General features: G+C 40.0%; 1 protein-coding gene and 1 non-coding gene across 2 annotated transcripts in view; both read right to left on the bottom strand.

The window, feature by feature from the left end:
* Positions 1-15831, bottom strand: part of plekhg2 (pleckstrin homology domain containing, family G (with RhoGef domain) member 2) — a 161045-nt gene that overhangs the window by 129799 nt on the left and 15415 nt on the right. The gene's annotated exons all lie outside the window — the stretch shown is intronic.
* trnar-ucu (transfer RNA arginine (anticodon UCU)) lies at positions 9651-9742 on the bottom strand. The gene is given in 2 exon segments: positions 9651-9686; positions 9706-9742. It is a non-coding gene; the product is annotated as a tRNA-Arg (tRNA).

The following is a 15831-nucleotide window of genomic DNA, read 5'->3' as shown; positions in this document are numbered from 1 at the left end:
TAGTTCAGTTCTGAGCAGCTTTAAAGTGAATATCTGCAGATGTTTCCATGGTAACAGCAGCAGAGATTCACTGAAACTTCAATTCAATTCTAATTCAAATTCAATTCAAAAATACTTTATTTATCCCAGAGGGAAATTAAATGTTGATGTAGCTCAATTAAATCAAAGAGTTATTATAGATGCTGATGGCTGTGGGCAGGAAAGATTTCCTGTAGCGGTCCGTTTTGCATCCAAACTGAAGAAGCCTTTGACTGAAGAGACTCTGTTTTCTGATAACAGTCTCATGGAGAGGATGTTCAGGGTTGTCCATAATTCTCTTGATTTTATGCAAAATCCTTCTTTGCATTATTGTCTCCAGAGGTTCCACAGTCGTCCCCAGAACAGAACCAGCCTTCCTTATCAGGTTGTTGAGTCTTTTTAGGTCCCTGGTTCTGATGCTGCTGCCCCAACAGATGACGCAAGAGGAAATGACGCTCTCAACAACAGACTTGTAGAAGATCTGCAACATCTTGTTGCAAACCTTGAAGGACCTTAGCTTCCTCAAGAAGTACAGTCTGCTCTGTCCTTTCTTGTAGATTGCTTCACTGTTGTGTCTCCAGTCCAGTCTGTTGTCCACATGAACACCAAGGTATTTATATTCCTCAACCACCTCCACTTCTTCTCCCATGATGGAAACAGGGTTTGATCTGACCTTGTTTCTCCTGAAATCTACAATCATCTCCTTTGTTTTGTTAACATTCAAGATGAGATGATTGTTCCCACACCATGCCACAAAGCGGTCCACCAGCTCTCTGTACTCAGCTTCTTGTCCATCTCTGATACACCCGACAACTGCAGAGTCATCTGAATATTTCTGTAGATGACAGGAGTCTGACTTGTACTGGAAGTCTGAAGTGTACAGAGTGAAAAGGAATGGTGAGAGTACAGTCCCCTGTGGTGCTCCTGTGCTGCTGATCACCTGGTTAGACACACAATTCTTCAGTCTGACAAACTGTGGTCTGTTTGTCAGGTAGTCATTAATCCAGGTGATTGTTGAGGCCTCCACCTGAGTCTTCTGGAGTTTCAGACTAAGCAGATCAGGCTGGATTGTGTTAAATGCACTGGAGAAATCAAAGAACATGATCCTCACAGTGCTGCCTGCTTTATCCAGATGACAGTGGGTTTGTTGAAGCAGGTGTATGATAGCGTCTTCAACTCCAACTCCATGGCGATAAGCAAACTGCAGGGGGTCCTGATATGTGCTGGTTTGCTTACACAGGTGGGTCAACAGGAGTCTCTCCAGGACCTTCATGATGTGGGATGTCAGGGCAACAGGTCTGTAGTCATTGATGTCTGAAGGGTGAGTTTTCTTTGGTACCGGAACCAGACAGGATGTCTTCCACAACAGTGGTACCTTCTCTTGGGTCAAGCTAAGGTTGAAAAGGTGTTGCAGAATCCCACAGAGCTCCTCTGCACAGGCCTTCAGGACTCGGGGGCTGACACCATCTGGACCTGCAGCCTTGTTCCGGTTCAGTCTCTCCAACTGCCTCTTCACCTGACTTCTAGAAACAGAAAAGTGGGAGGGGGAGGCAAAGGGGACAGCAGCATCTCCTGATTGGGTTGATGACAAACTATTGGAAGCAGAAGAATCCATGACTGAGGTGGAGATGGAGATGTTACAGGAAAGCTGTGGGTCAGAGGAGGGTGGGATGTCTCTTTGGCTGGGAACAGGAGGGGAGGATGGTGAGCTTGTTCCTGAACTGAACCTGTTGAAGAATGTGTTCAGCTCATTTGCTCTGTCCAGACTTCCATCCATCCGATCCTCCCTCTGCTTGAGGCCTGTGATCTTCTTCATTCCTGACCACACATCTCTGATATTGTTCCTCTGCAGTTTACTCTCAAGCTTCTTTCTATACACCTCCTTGCTCTCTCTGATCTTGACTTTGAGCTGCTTCTGTATACTCCTCAGTAACTCCCTGTCTCGCTCCCTAAAGGCTCTTTTTTTCTTGTTCAATAGTTCCTTTAGCTCACTGGTGATCCAGGGTTTGTTATTAGGGAAGCATCTCACTGTTCTGGTGGGGATGGTGTTGTCCACACAGAAGTTTATATAGTCAGTCACACACTCAGTCATGGCATTAATGTCCTCTCCATGTGGCTTACAAAGAGAAATCCAATCGGTTGCATCAAAACAACCCTGTAAGGCTTCTTCAGCTTCCTCTGACCACTTTCTAACAGTCCTTTTTGTGACAGGTAGTCTCTGGACAAGGGGTTTATATGCTGAACAGAGAAAAACAAGGTTGTGATCTGATTTTCCCAGGGGAGGTCTTGATTTGGAAATGTATGAATCCTTGACATTTGTGTAAAACAAATCCAATGTCTTGTTTTCTCTGGTAGAGCAGCTGACAAACTGTTGAAAAGTTGGCAGTGTAGCAGAGAGTGAGGCATGATTAAAATCACCAGATATTGCCACAAAAGAATTGGGGTGTTGTGTCTGTATCTTAGCAACAACGGAACTGATGACATCACATGCAGTGTCGGCAACAGCTGAGGGTGGAATGTAAACAGCCACCAAAACAACACTGGTGAACTCTCTTGGCAAATAATATGGACGAAAACTTACTGCCAATAGTTCAATGTCAGGACTGCAGAGACGACTCTTCACAGTAACATGTCCTGGGTAACACCATCTGTTGTTGACAAGCACTGCCAATCCACCCCCTTTCCTTTTCCTGCTACTCTTTAAATCTCGATCTGCTCGTACAGTCAGGAAGCCCGGCAGAGAGACGCTGGAGTCGGGGATATGATCCTGCAGCCATGTCTCAGTAAAACACATAATGCTACATTCCCGATATTCTTGCTGAGTCCTTATCAAGGCTAAAAGTTCATCCAACTTGTTAGCTAACGATCTTACATTTCCCATGATGCAGGATGGCAGAGATGGTTTGAACTTCTTCTTTTTTTCTCTCCTCTTTGCTCCTGCTCTGCATCCACGACGCCTCCTTTTCAATTCCAGTGGGATTTCTGGCTTCAGTTGTCGAATTATTTCTGCTTTTCCAAAGTTATTCAGCTGCTCCCTGTTGTAAACCACCTTGTTGCTATGGTGATGCATCATGACAAAAGAGTAAAATATACAAAAGTATTGGGAAAAATTAATCCAGCTGCACAGCATCCAAGGTAGGAAGGAACAGTTGTCCAAAAAATGCAATTTCTTCCAAGAAATAACAGGAATGAAATTTAGAAAAAAAAAGAAAAATCTCAATGTGAGGTACAGAGCTACTCCAACATGCTGCCACCCTCAGCAGCGCATTCTAGAACAAAAGCAAATTGAAACATGAAACATGTTCCAACATGAACATAAACCCAGAATCTGAGGCAGAACCAGAGTTAGTTCAGTTCTGAGCAGCTTTAAAGTGAATATCTGCAGATGTTTCCATGGTAACAGCTGCAGAGATTCACTGAAACATGTTCCAACATGAACATAAACCCAGAATCTGAGGCAGAACCAGAGTTAGTTCAGTTCTGAGCAGCTTTAAAGTGAATATCTGCAGATGTTTCCATGGTAACAGCTGCAGAGATTCACTGCAACATGTTCCAACATGAACATAAACCCAGAATCTGAGGCAGAACCAGAGTTAGTTCAGTTCTGAGCAGCTTTAAAGTGAATATCTGCAGATGTTTCCATGGTAACAGCTGCAGAGATTCACTGAAACATGTTCCAACATGAACATAAACCCAGAATCTGAGGCAGAACCAGAGTTAGTTCAGTTCTGAGCAGCTTTAAAGTGAATATCTGCAGATGTTTCCATGGTAACAGCTGCAGAGATTCACTGAAACATGTTCCAACATGAACATAAACCCAGAATCTGAGACAGAACCAGAGTTAGTTCAGTTCTGAGCAGCTTTAAAGTGAATATCTGCAGATGTTTCCATGGTAACAGCTGCAGAGATTCACTGAAACATGTCCCAACATGAACATAAACCCAGAATCTGAGGCAGAACCAGAGTTAGTTCAGTTCTGAGCAGCTTTAAAGTGAATATCTGCAGATGTTTCCATGGTAACAGCTGCAGAGATTCACTGAAACATGTTCCAACATGAACATAAACCCAGAATCTGAGGCAGAACCAGAGTTAGTTCAGTTCTGAGCAGCTTTAAAGTGAATATCTGCAGATGTTTCCATGGTAACAGCTGCAGAGATTCACTGAAACATGTTCCAACATGAACATAAACCCAGAATCTGAGGCAGAACCAGAGTTAGTTCAGTTCTGAGCAGCTTTAAAGTGAATATCTGCAGATGTTTCCATGGTAACAGCTGCAGAGATTCACTGAAACATGTTCCAACATGAACATAAACCCAGAATCTGAGACAGAACCAGAGTTAGTTCAGTTCTGAGCAGCTTTAAAGTGAATATCTGCAGATGTTTCCATGGTAACAGCTGCAGAGATTCACTGGAACATGTTCCAACATGAACATAAACCCAGAATCTGAGACAGAACCAGAGTTAGTTCAGTTCTGAGCAGCTTTAAAGTGAATATCTGCAGATGTTTCCATGGTAACAGCTGCAGAGATTCACTGAAACATGTTCCAACATGAACATAAACCCGTGTTCAAGCCCGACTCGTGTTTAAAACGTCAAAGTGAGCAGCACGACGAATCATCACAAGATTATTACGGCCACAGGCAATCCTGGCTAGATTTACGCCCTGGGCGTAAATGTAAAATACTGTTGAATATTCATCCCTCACATGTAAATTAACAGTTAAATCAGTTATTTAACAATACCAGTAGATAAATACGTTATTATACTGTTAAAATAAATAACAGTAGTTGCAGTAAAATACCGGCGTCCACAGTATTTTACTGTTATTTTACAGGGGAATTCTTTACAGTGTTTCTCTTTCACAGTTACATTTGGCTTTTTGAAAATAATGAAAACATCTTGGAAACCTCCATTTAATCTCTTCAGCTCGTCCTGTTTTAAAGTGACTCTGAGTGGCTCAGAGGACAAAGTGTTGGACTTGTAATAAGCAGTAATTACCCATCAGTGCTTAAAACATTGGCTTCACTAACAGTGAAAACAAAAATAATTCAGAGTCTGTCTGATAATCGACAGGTTAGAGAGTTTAAAGCTGCTATAAAATGTAACATCATGCTTTCTCTGTTGTGTTTGGGTTGAAACACAACAGGGTGGAAAAGGAAAAGAGAGAAAATAGAGATTGATGGCAGTAATTCTGGAGAATAATCTGAATTATTAGTCACACTTATTGTATAATGAGCCTGCAGGTCTGCACGGCTGCAACATGAGAACCAGAGCTCAGAGCCTGGGAACCACAGTATGAGAGTGTTTACGTTTCCCTGCTTCAGGGGGCTTCAGGGGGCTTCAGGGGGCTTCAGGGGGCTTGATGTTTACATGACATCGCTCCTCCTGGACCAGGTGACGAGGCCGGTGACGCCCGCAGAGAAACAGCGAACCACCAGATGTTTAACACGGTGCTTTAACACTCAAAGGACATCACTTTCAGATCCTGTTCATCTGCTGTAGATAGTTCTTTAGGCCTGACACTTCTTCTTCTGTCCTCCACTTGTCCAGTTTCCTCAAATGTTTTAAGGACACACTGCACACCATGCTGAGATATGCCAAGTTTTCAGCTAACAGCTCTTTGGGAATCACCTTGTTGCTGCAGAAATCCTGTTTTCTGTCTGTCACACTGTGTTATCTTTGCTGTTTTTCACACATGCAGCTAAAGAAATGGGAACAAATCTTAATTCCAGTCTAAAACCCACAAAGAGCTTCTAGATTATTCATTTCTGGTGGCATAAAACAGTTTAATCATTTCATTTATATTAATTGTTCCATAATTAGTCATTAGATTATATCTTATATTCCTTTTTTAAGCTTTAAATTGAATCTTATTTACTTTTTCTTGATGTTGAATAACATATAATTCTTATTATTGTCTGTTTTTTTCCTACTTTTCTACTTTTAGACGTGATAACGTTCATTTTTTTGGGATTAGGATTTTTTTTAAACTGAATTTCTTATATTAATTTGACTCTTTTGGTAACTGAAAGCAGTTTTAAACGTAAATGTACAAAAAAGTTGAAACTATGACGCTGTTTTTCACAGATGCAGCTAAAGAAATGGGAACAAATGATGTGTCTCTGTGACAGGCTGCTGGGAACAAAGTGCCTAAAGATCCAGTTTAAAACGGCTTCTTTGTTAAGTTGTCTGTTCTGTGTGGACACAACACTGGTTCATCCCTTGAGTTAGGAGCCTTTTTCCTGCCTGAATGCTTCACAGCTCAGAGTTAAGTGGCTGAACAAAGGTCAATGCCCCTGACACACAGCTGTTTCTCCAGTCAGTTTCTGTAACTTTATACCAAAGTTCATGAATGTTCGGATAAGAAGTTGTGCTAACATGCTAGCAGATGAGCAACTACTAGCATGTTAGCACAGGATCTCTGAGCTGCTAGCATGGCTATAGATGCTTAAAGCCCATTTAAACAGGTTTAACATAACAGAGGAAGGATGATGTATAAGTTATGCTAACTGCTAACGTGTTAGCAACTACTAGCATGTTAGGCAAGTTTATTTTATTTGTAGAGCACAATTCGTAGACAAGGCAATTCGAAGTGCTTTGAGTGTTAGCACAGGATGTTAGCTGCTAGTATGGCTATAGATGCTTAGTAATTTGGACAGGATTACACAACACTGGTTCATCTCTTGAGTTAGGAGCCTTTTTCCTGCCTGAATGGTTCATAGCTAAGATTTAAGTGGCTAAACAAAGAAAAAACACATTCCTCTGAAGATGCTCAGGTACAAATGTCCAAAGAAAAACTCTGAAAGAGCTTCGGGAAACTGGAGAACTACTGATCAGGACACGTTTTTCAACATGCATCTGACCAACATTCATCTAAAGATTATTGTTTTCTTATGAAGAAACTTGGTCAAGAATCAATAAAAATGCATCAATTCCCGTCCCTAATCTTATTGAGAACATCAAGATTGTGAAGTGGTTGACGCCTAAAGAGGTAAAAACAAACCAGAAGTAACTTCTTACACATCAGAAACACTGAATTTAGGAAGTAAACACGAAACAAAAGAGGCTGCTGCCCACTTTTCCTGTTCCAGACGTGCCGAGGCCTCGTTGACCCAGAGAGGGAAACACTCACACACACACTTATTGGTCCAGGCTAAACAAACACTGACGCTGGATGTAAATGTTAAAGAGGAGAGACGCCCCGGCGCCTTCTGCCTCCCGTGTGAGCGCCGTCATCCAACACATAATTCCTGTCGCTGGGCTTCGTGTTCACCACCGAGGAGGAGAAATCCCCTCAAACTAACTCAATAAGGCTCCAATTAAAACCGGGGGAGGAAGACCAGACCTGGGTGTGAACACATGAAGAGCTGATTCACTCAAATCAAACCGAAAACATGCTGGTTTTGGCTGATTTCATTGCATTAATGAACAATAAGCATCGTCGCTTCACGTCGGTTTGTCACAGCTAGCTCGCGCTAATCATCCTCAAGCTAACGTCAACGCCGTTGGAAAGTTCCAAACATCAGAATCAGAATCAGAAAAGATTTTATTGCCAAGTCATTTTCATTTGGCCTGGTCTGTTTGGTGCAATTAAACAAAAAAAAACATAATTAAAAAATGAAATAAAATATAAAATAATAAAAAATATATGTACAAATGAGCTCATCATATTTGGTCCAGTTGTGCATTTTTAACTACTTTTTCAAATTTCAAACACACATCGATATATATCGATCATATACGATGCAATTTTTCATTATGTAAAAAAAAACCTCCTTAATTTAATAAAAATTAAAATGAAAAATTAACCCTTTAGATGCCAATTTGAACTTTTTAGCCTAAATTTCAAGCCTTTAGGTGCCAGTATTTTCAAAATATGGAATGCAAAGTGGAATTATTGAGTAGAGATCATTATGGTCTGGGATATGTCAATGATCAGCAACAACATTAATTTTTAGGGATTTTTTATTTTTTTTGTTATGCCAGATTTAAAAAAAAAAAAGAACTCCTTAATTTCTGAAAAGGGACGTTTTTGTCCCCTTCTAAAATAATCCCCAAAACACCATATGTTAATATATTTTTCCACTTTTTTTCCCATAAATCTTTTCTTCCCCTTCAGTTATGATCAGAACTGAAGTGGAAGGAAAGATTTATGAAAAAAAAAGTGGAAAAAAATATTAACATATGATGTTTTTAAGTTATTTAAAAAGGAGACAAAAATGTCGCCTTTCAGAAATTGAGTTGTGTTTTAAATCAGGTATGAGGGTTAAGGAGCTTTAAGGAGCGCTGTTATTTCTCCCCTCCAAACACACATTCCTACACCAGTTGTTTGAACCAGAGGTTGCTCCAGATGTTCTCCCTGTCCATCACTTTGAGAGACAGGATCGTAAGAGTTTCACTGGTATTTATTATTCTGGAGGACGATGTGGATGATTAGTCACACATGTTCTGTAATGGGCCCAAAATGTCAGAACCGGTTCATAAAAAGCTTTAATCATCAAATATTCGGTTTTGTTGAAGGTTCGATGTTTGACTGTTGTTTCAGTCTCTACAAAACTTCAATTGGTTTCCACTGAGAACAAACGCAAACTGCCATAAAATGGAGGAAAATCCCCCGAAAAAAGGTGTAAAAAGGTAAAAAGATGTATTTTAGCTCAAACTATAATACTTTCCTAAACCCAACCAAGTAGTTTTAGCGCGAAAACTGAACCAAACAATAAAAACAGAAGGCTCTATAATTGACTACCATTCAGAAAGTGTGGATGAAAAAAGGTAAATAGAAAAGGTAGATAACTTTATCCTCTCTCTGAAAGAGGTTTTATTATAGGAGGTTTTAATAACACCAGTTATTGGCTGTGTTCCAAACCGCATACTTCTCCTACTACTCCTACTAACTTTTTGAGTTAGTATGCGAGTTTGAGTCAGCGAGAAGTTCCCGGATGCATACTGGATTCTCTGAAATGTTGGGTATGCATCATGAGGTTACTACTCATACTCAAACTACCCAAGATGCAACGTAACGTGACGTCGCCGATCGTCATTTCCTGTCAAAACGGCAGTTTCAAGCTAGCTACAACGAGGGTAGGTTCACTTCCTGTTTTCAAAACAAAAGCACCAATTGTATGGTAATGGCTTTCCCTATGATAAAAGGCAACAGGTATTTTATTTTGTGAAATTAACCGGAAGTGCGTTGCTCACTGCGGCTAGCTTTAGTAGCGCCGAATTCGTGGGAACAAAATTGTAAATAGCCGGTATTTTGTCAGGTTTTCAACACGTTGGGGATCTAAACGACTACTTTCTCACCTGAAAATGTTTCAAATGTTGCTAAAGTTTACAGAGTTTAGAGCTTAAGGGAAATCAGCTTCAGGCCGGCTGATTTCGACTCGGGCAGGAGCGAAATGCATTGTGGGTAAACGCTCTGCATACTGTCTGATCGATGAGTATGCAGTATGTAGTATGTAGTATGCAGTATATAGTATGTAGTATGCAGTATGTAGTATGCGGTTTGGAACACAGCCATTAACTTAGTTTGTGCAGTTATTGCCTCTGAATTCATTACCGTGGAAAGTCATCGGGAAAAAAGGTCAGATGGTGACAGTGTGACTTCATCCAAAAGTCATCGGGTTAAAGCTTGACTCTGGTGGGACTCGAACCCACAACCTTTGAATTGCCTACTTTGTGTTTTGCTAGAAGTCCAACGCGCTGTCCATTGCGCCACAGAGCCACAGATGCTGCTCTGGTCACACTTCAGTGAAACTCCTCTGACTGTTCACCAGCGTGCCTCCAGCTTTTTAAATCAAATCAAAATCAAATCAAATTTATTTGTATAGCACATTTCATGTACAAACAGTTCAAAGTGCTTTACATAAAATAAAAGCATTGCAGCAGGGAGTGCAAGAAGCATTAAAAATACATAAAATAATATAAAGAGAAACAAATAAAATCAACTTAATAAAGCAACGTTAAAGCCTGGAAGTCACCAGGAAAGGGAAGACGGTTAGCGTAGCGTCCTCAGAGGTGACGGAAACATGGAAACATGGCTGCATGTGTGTGTTTAACCTCCCCGTAACGTAACCACAGAGTTGGAGCTGATCCAGCTCTGCCTGCTGCCTCCGGCTGAACCTTCTCTCAGGGACACTCAGCTTATTTTTAATCCGACTTTCAGAAAGTTCCCCCAGCTTCAGCTCCTTTTCTACACCTCTTTCTCCACCAGTCGAGCAGAAAGTTTATTTAAGTTAATGACTCTGGTGGACTAGAAGTCCGTTGCACCACAGAGGCTTTAACTTTTGGACCCCAGTTCCAGGGTAACCTGACGTATACTTATCAATATGTTTTATGTATTATCGCATTAACTCGTTGATTATTTAACGCCGATAATTATTTCATCCCGCATTAACGCAGGTTTTCTTTTATCTTATTTATTTAAAAAATAAAATAAATAAATAAAAATTTTATTATTATTATTATTTATTTATTTAAAAAATAAAATAAATAAAATAAAAATTATTTTTAGCATTATTTATTTTTTAAAAAATAAAATAAAATAAAAATAATTTTGTGCCTTTCATGGATAGGAAAGTTCAGAGAGAGGGGAAACAACATGCAGCACAGGGCCATCCAATGCGGGACTTGAACCGGGGCCAGCTGCAGCGAGGACTAAAGCCTCTGTACATGGGGCGCCTGCTCAACCCACTACACCACGGACCACCCCTGTTATATTATTTATTTTATTTTGTAAAAGTCTGTTACTCACAGGCTTTTATTTTGTAAAAGTCTGTTGCTGTCTGTTCTCGCCTGAAAATGTTTCAAATGTTGCTAAAGTTTACAGAGTTTAGAGCTTAAGGGAAATCAGCTTCAGGCCGGCTGATTTCGGCTTGGGCAGGAGCGAAATGCATTGTGGGTAAACGCTCTGCATACTGTCTGATCAATGAGTATGTAGTATGTAGTATGTAGTATGCAGTATGTAGTATGTAGTATGCAGTATGTAGTATGTAGTATGTAGTATGCAGTATGCAGTATGTAGTATGCAGTATGCAGTATGTAGTATGCAGTATGTAATATGTAGTATGCAGTATGCAGTATGTAGTATGTAGTATGTAATATGTAGTATACAGTATGTAGTATGCAGTATGTAATATGTAGTATGCAGTATGCAGTATGCAGTATGCAGTATGTAGTATGCAGTATGTAGTATGTAGTATGTAGTATGCAGTATGTAGTATGTAGTATGCAGTATGTAGTATGTAGTATGTAGTATGCAGTATGTAGTCTGTAGTATGCAGTATACAGTATGTATTACGTAGTATTCAGTATGTAGTATGCAGTATGCAGCATGTAGTATGCAGTATGCAGTATGCAGTATGTAATATGCAGTATGCAGTATGTAGTATGCAGTATGTAATATGTATTACGTAGTATGCAGTATGTAATATGCAGTATGCAGTATGTAGTATGCAGTATGTAGTATGCAGTATGTAGTATGCAGTATGTAGTATGCAGTATGCAGTATGCAGTATGTAATATGTAGTATGCAGTATGCAATATGTAGTATGCAGTATGCAGTATGCAGTATGTAGTATGCAGTATGTAATGTGTAGTATGTAGTATGCAGTATGTAATATGTAGTATACAGTATGTAGTATGCAGTATGTAATATGTAGTATGCAGTATGCAGTATGTAGTATGCAGTATGCAGTATGTAGTATGCAGTATGTAGTATGTAGTATGCAGTATGTAGTATGTAGTATGTAGTATGCAGTATGTAGTATGTAGTATGCAGTATGTAGTATGCAGTATGCAGTATGCAGTATGTAGTATGTAGTATACAGTATGTAGTATGCAGTATGTAATATGTAGTATGCAGTATGTAGTATGCAGTATGTAATATGTAGTATACAGTATGTAGTATGCAGTATGTAATATGTAGTATGCAGTATGTAATATGTAGTATACAGTATGTAGTATGCAGTATGTAGTATGCAGTATGCAGTATGCAGTATGTAGTATGCAGTATGTAGTATGTAGTATGCAGTATGTAGTATGCAGTATGTAGTATGTGGTATGCAGTATGTAGTATGTGGTATGCAGTATGTAGTATGCAGTATGCAGTATGCAGTATGTAGTATGCAGTATGGAGTATGCAGTATGTAGTATGTAGTATGCAGTATGTAGTATGCAGTATGTAGTATGTAGTATGCAGTATGTAGTATGTAGTATGCAGTATGTAGTATGTAGTATGTAGTATGCAGTATGTAGTATGTAATATGTAGTATGCAGTATGTAGTATGCAGTATGCAGTATGCAGTATGTAGTATGCAGTATGTAGTATGTAGTATGCAGTATGTAGTATGCAGTATGTAGTATGTAGTATGCAGTATGTAGTATGCAGTATGTAGTATGCAGTATGTAGTATGTAGTATGCAGTATGTAGTATGCAGTATGTAGTATGTAGTATGTAGTATGCAGTATGTAGTATGTAGTATGCAGTATGTAGTATGTAGTATGTAATATGTAGTATGCAGTATGTAGTATGCAGTATGCAGTATGTAGTATGCAGTATGTAGTATGCAGTATGTAGTATGTAGTATGTAATATGTAGTATGCAGTATGCAGTATGTAGTGTGCAGTATGTAGTATGCAGTATGTAGTATGTAATATGTAGTATGTAGTATGTAATATGCAGTATGCAGTATGTAGTATGTAGTATGCAGTATGTAGTATGTAGTATGCAGTATGCAGTATGTAGTATGTAGTATGCAGTATGCAGTATGCAGTATGTAATATGCAGTATGCAGTATGTAGTATGCAGTATGCAGTATGCAGTATGTAGTATGCAGTATGTAGTATGCAGTATGTAGTATGCAGTATGTAGTATGTAGTATGTAATATGTAGTATGTAGTATGTAGTATGCAGTATGCAGTATGTAGTATGTAGTATGCAGTATGCAGTATGCAGTATGTAATATGCAGTATGCAGTATGTAGTATGCAGTATGCAGTATGCAGTATGTAGTATGCAGTATGTAGTATGCAGTATGTAGTATGCAGTATGTAGTATGTAGTATGCAGTATGCAGTATGCAGTATGTAGTATGCAGTATGCAGTATGTAGTATGCAGTATGTAGTATGCAGTATGTAGTATGCAGTATGTAGTATGTAGTATGTAATATGTAGTATGCAGTATGCAGTATGTAGTGTGCAGTATGTAGTATGCAGTATGTAGTATGTAATATGTAGTATGTAGTATGTAATATGTAGTATGTAGTATGTAATATGCAGTATGCAGTATGTAGTATGTAGTATGCAGTATGTAGTATGTAGTATGCAGTATGTAGTATGTAGTATGCAGTATGCAGTATGTAGTATGTAGTATGCAGTATGCAGTATGCAGTATGTAATATGTAGTATGTAATATGCAGTATGCAGTATGCAGTATGTAGTATGTAGTATGCAGTATGTAGTATGTAGTATGCAGTATGCAGTATGTAGTATGCAGTATGCAGTATGTAATATGTAGTATGTAGTATGCAGTATGTAGTATGCAGTATGTAATATGCAGTATGCAGTATGCAGTATGTAGTATGCAGTATGTAATATGTAGTATGCAGTATGCAGTATGTAGTATGCAGTATGTAATATGTAGTATGCAGTATGCAGTATGCTGTTTCGAACACAGTTTCTGATCCAGCAGGCTGTTGGGAAGCCGTGTGGACATCCCTGAATGAACAGCTGAGCCCATCAGGAGTGGCTTCAGCAGCTGGCTTCCACACACAGACACATGCTTGTTTTTGGCCTTTGTGCAACACCAAAAAAAGTCTTTTATGTTTTACAGCCGAGTGCAAACAGAAGAGGGTTCAGGCTGGAAGCTGGGAGCATCAAACAAAGAACCCACCGGGGCAGAAATGTGGGGCAGGGGGCAGTAAACCAGGTGTCTGCTGATGTGTCTCCCATCATGAATCACTGTTTCCAGCCGCTGTCCTTCTGTCTCTTCCCACTAATAATAACACGCTCACATCTTATCTGCATGCTGTTAGTCACTCAGAAGGTGTGTGGAGTTTCCACGCTGCTCACCAGCACTTTTACAGCCTGATGACACATTCATGGAGTCTCATTCTGATGCTCCGACTGTCCACTGAGACGACACAGCTTCCCACGATTCAACGCAGGACAATGAAGCAGAAATAAAGAGAACACGGGAGAATAAAGGGTTGTAGCTGCTCTATTTTTATATTCTTTTGTTGCTCTGAACTCCAGTTTAATGGAACTGAGACGTTTCCGTAAACACTGGAAAGATTTCGGATTATTTCTTCACATTTCTCTCTGTGTTTGGTTGTTTTTCAACCGTTTTCAAGCTGTAAAACCTCAGCGAGCTTTTCTGCATCAGTGCTGCCATCACAGAAGTGGAAATGAGCTTTGCTCATTGGGGCCCTGATCCAAGCCCCTCCCATCCCAGAGCCTGGCTGCAGGGGCTGGCTGCTGGCAGCAGGCTGGATGCTGCTTTGGCTCTTTGCTCCAGTTCTTCTTCAAGATGCAAGAAGAAGTCCAGCTGCCCTTATTCCAGCTCTGAGGACCACCAGGACCCGGGGGAATCTACCTGATGATGTTTCCTGATCCTCTTTGGTAAACAGATAATCTCCCAGTTTGTAAAAGGTGTTTTCATCCTGCTTCCACCTCTCAGGCTGAAGTTAGAATACATAAATCCAGATTTAGCTGCGAGGTCAAAGGTCGGACAGTCTCCCTCAGACTTTATGTTTCCTTTTGGATCAGGTTCACAGCCGGGTTTTTAAATGGTTCTTCTGGTGATAAATGAGCAGAAGGTGTTAATTTCATCTGAGTTCGACTGGGAAGGGAATCTGGTTCATGTGTTTGCATTTCAGACAGATCAGACAAACACCAGCCAAACTAAAGGTACAGTTCAGAAAAACTCATTTAGAACAATGAAAACACACAGATTCTGGGTTTTCCCAACATTAAAGGGACAGTTCGCCTCTTTTGACATGAAGCTGTGTGACATCCCATATCAGCAACATCATTTCTGAACATCTTCTTACCCCCTGCTGCGTCCTGTGAGCAGAGTTCCAGCCTCGTTTTGGTGTTGATGAAGGTAGTCCGGCTAGTTGGCTGGGGTTTAAAAAATAAAGCGTTTTGCTTCTCAAAACAATATGCGTTCAACAGAGTAATACATTTGCATCACAAAATGGTTCTCCAGGAAAAAATCAGACCTCACAATCTCTTGGCCCTATTTTCTCTCCTTTCGTATCACTGCCGCCTGCCGACAGCCGCGCCTGTTACGGTGTTTGCTGCTCGGTCTGCACGGTCTGCACAGCAGGCAGTGATACGAAGAGAAGCAAAACGCTTTATTTTTGTAAATAAAACAGTCCAAAGAGTCCTAAAACAGTCCCAAAGAGTCCTAAAACAGCCCAAAGAGTCCTAAAACAGTCCCAAAGAGACATAAAACAGTCCCAAAGAGTCCTAAAATAGTCCCAAAGAGTCCTAAAACAGTCCCAAAGAGACCTAAAACAGTCCCAAAGAGACATAAAACAGTCCCAAAGAGACCTAAAACAGTCCCAAAGAGTCCTAAAACAGTCCCAAAGAGACCTAAAACAGCCCCAAAGAGACCTAAAACAGTCCCAAAGAGACCTAAAATAGTCCCAAAGAGTCCTAAAATAGTCCCAAAGAGTCCTAAAACAGTCCCAAAGAGTCCTAAAACAGTCCCAAAGAGACCTAAAACAGTCCCAAAGAGACATAAAACAGCTCCAAAGAGACCTAAAACAGTCCCAAAGAGACCTAAAATAGTCCAAAAGAGTCCTAAAAC

Source organism: Odontesthes bonariensis, chromosome 9, assembly GCF_027942865.1.
Source record: "Odontesthes bonariensis isolate fOdoBon6 chromosome 9, fOdoBon6.hap1, whole genome shotgun sequence".
Classification (NCBI taxonomy): Eukaryota; Metazoa; Chordata; class Actinopteri; order Atheriniformes; family Atherinopsidae; genus Odontesthes; species Odontesthes bonariensis.
This window is presented reverse-complemented; position numbering and strand designations above follow the sequence as displayed.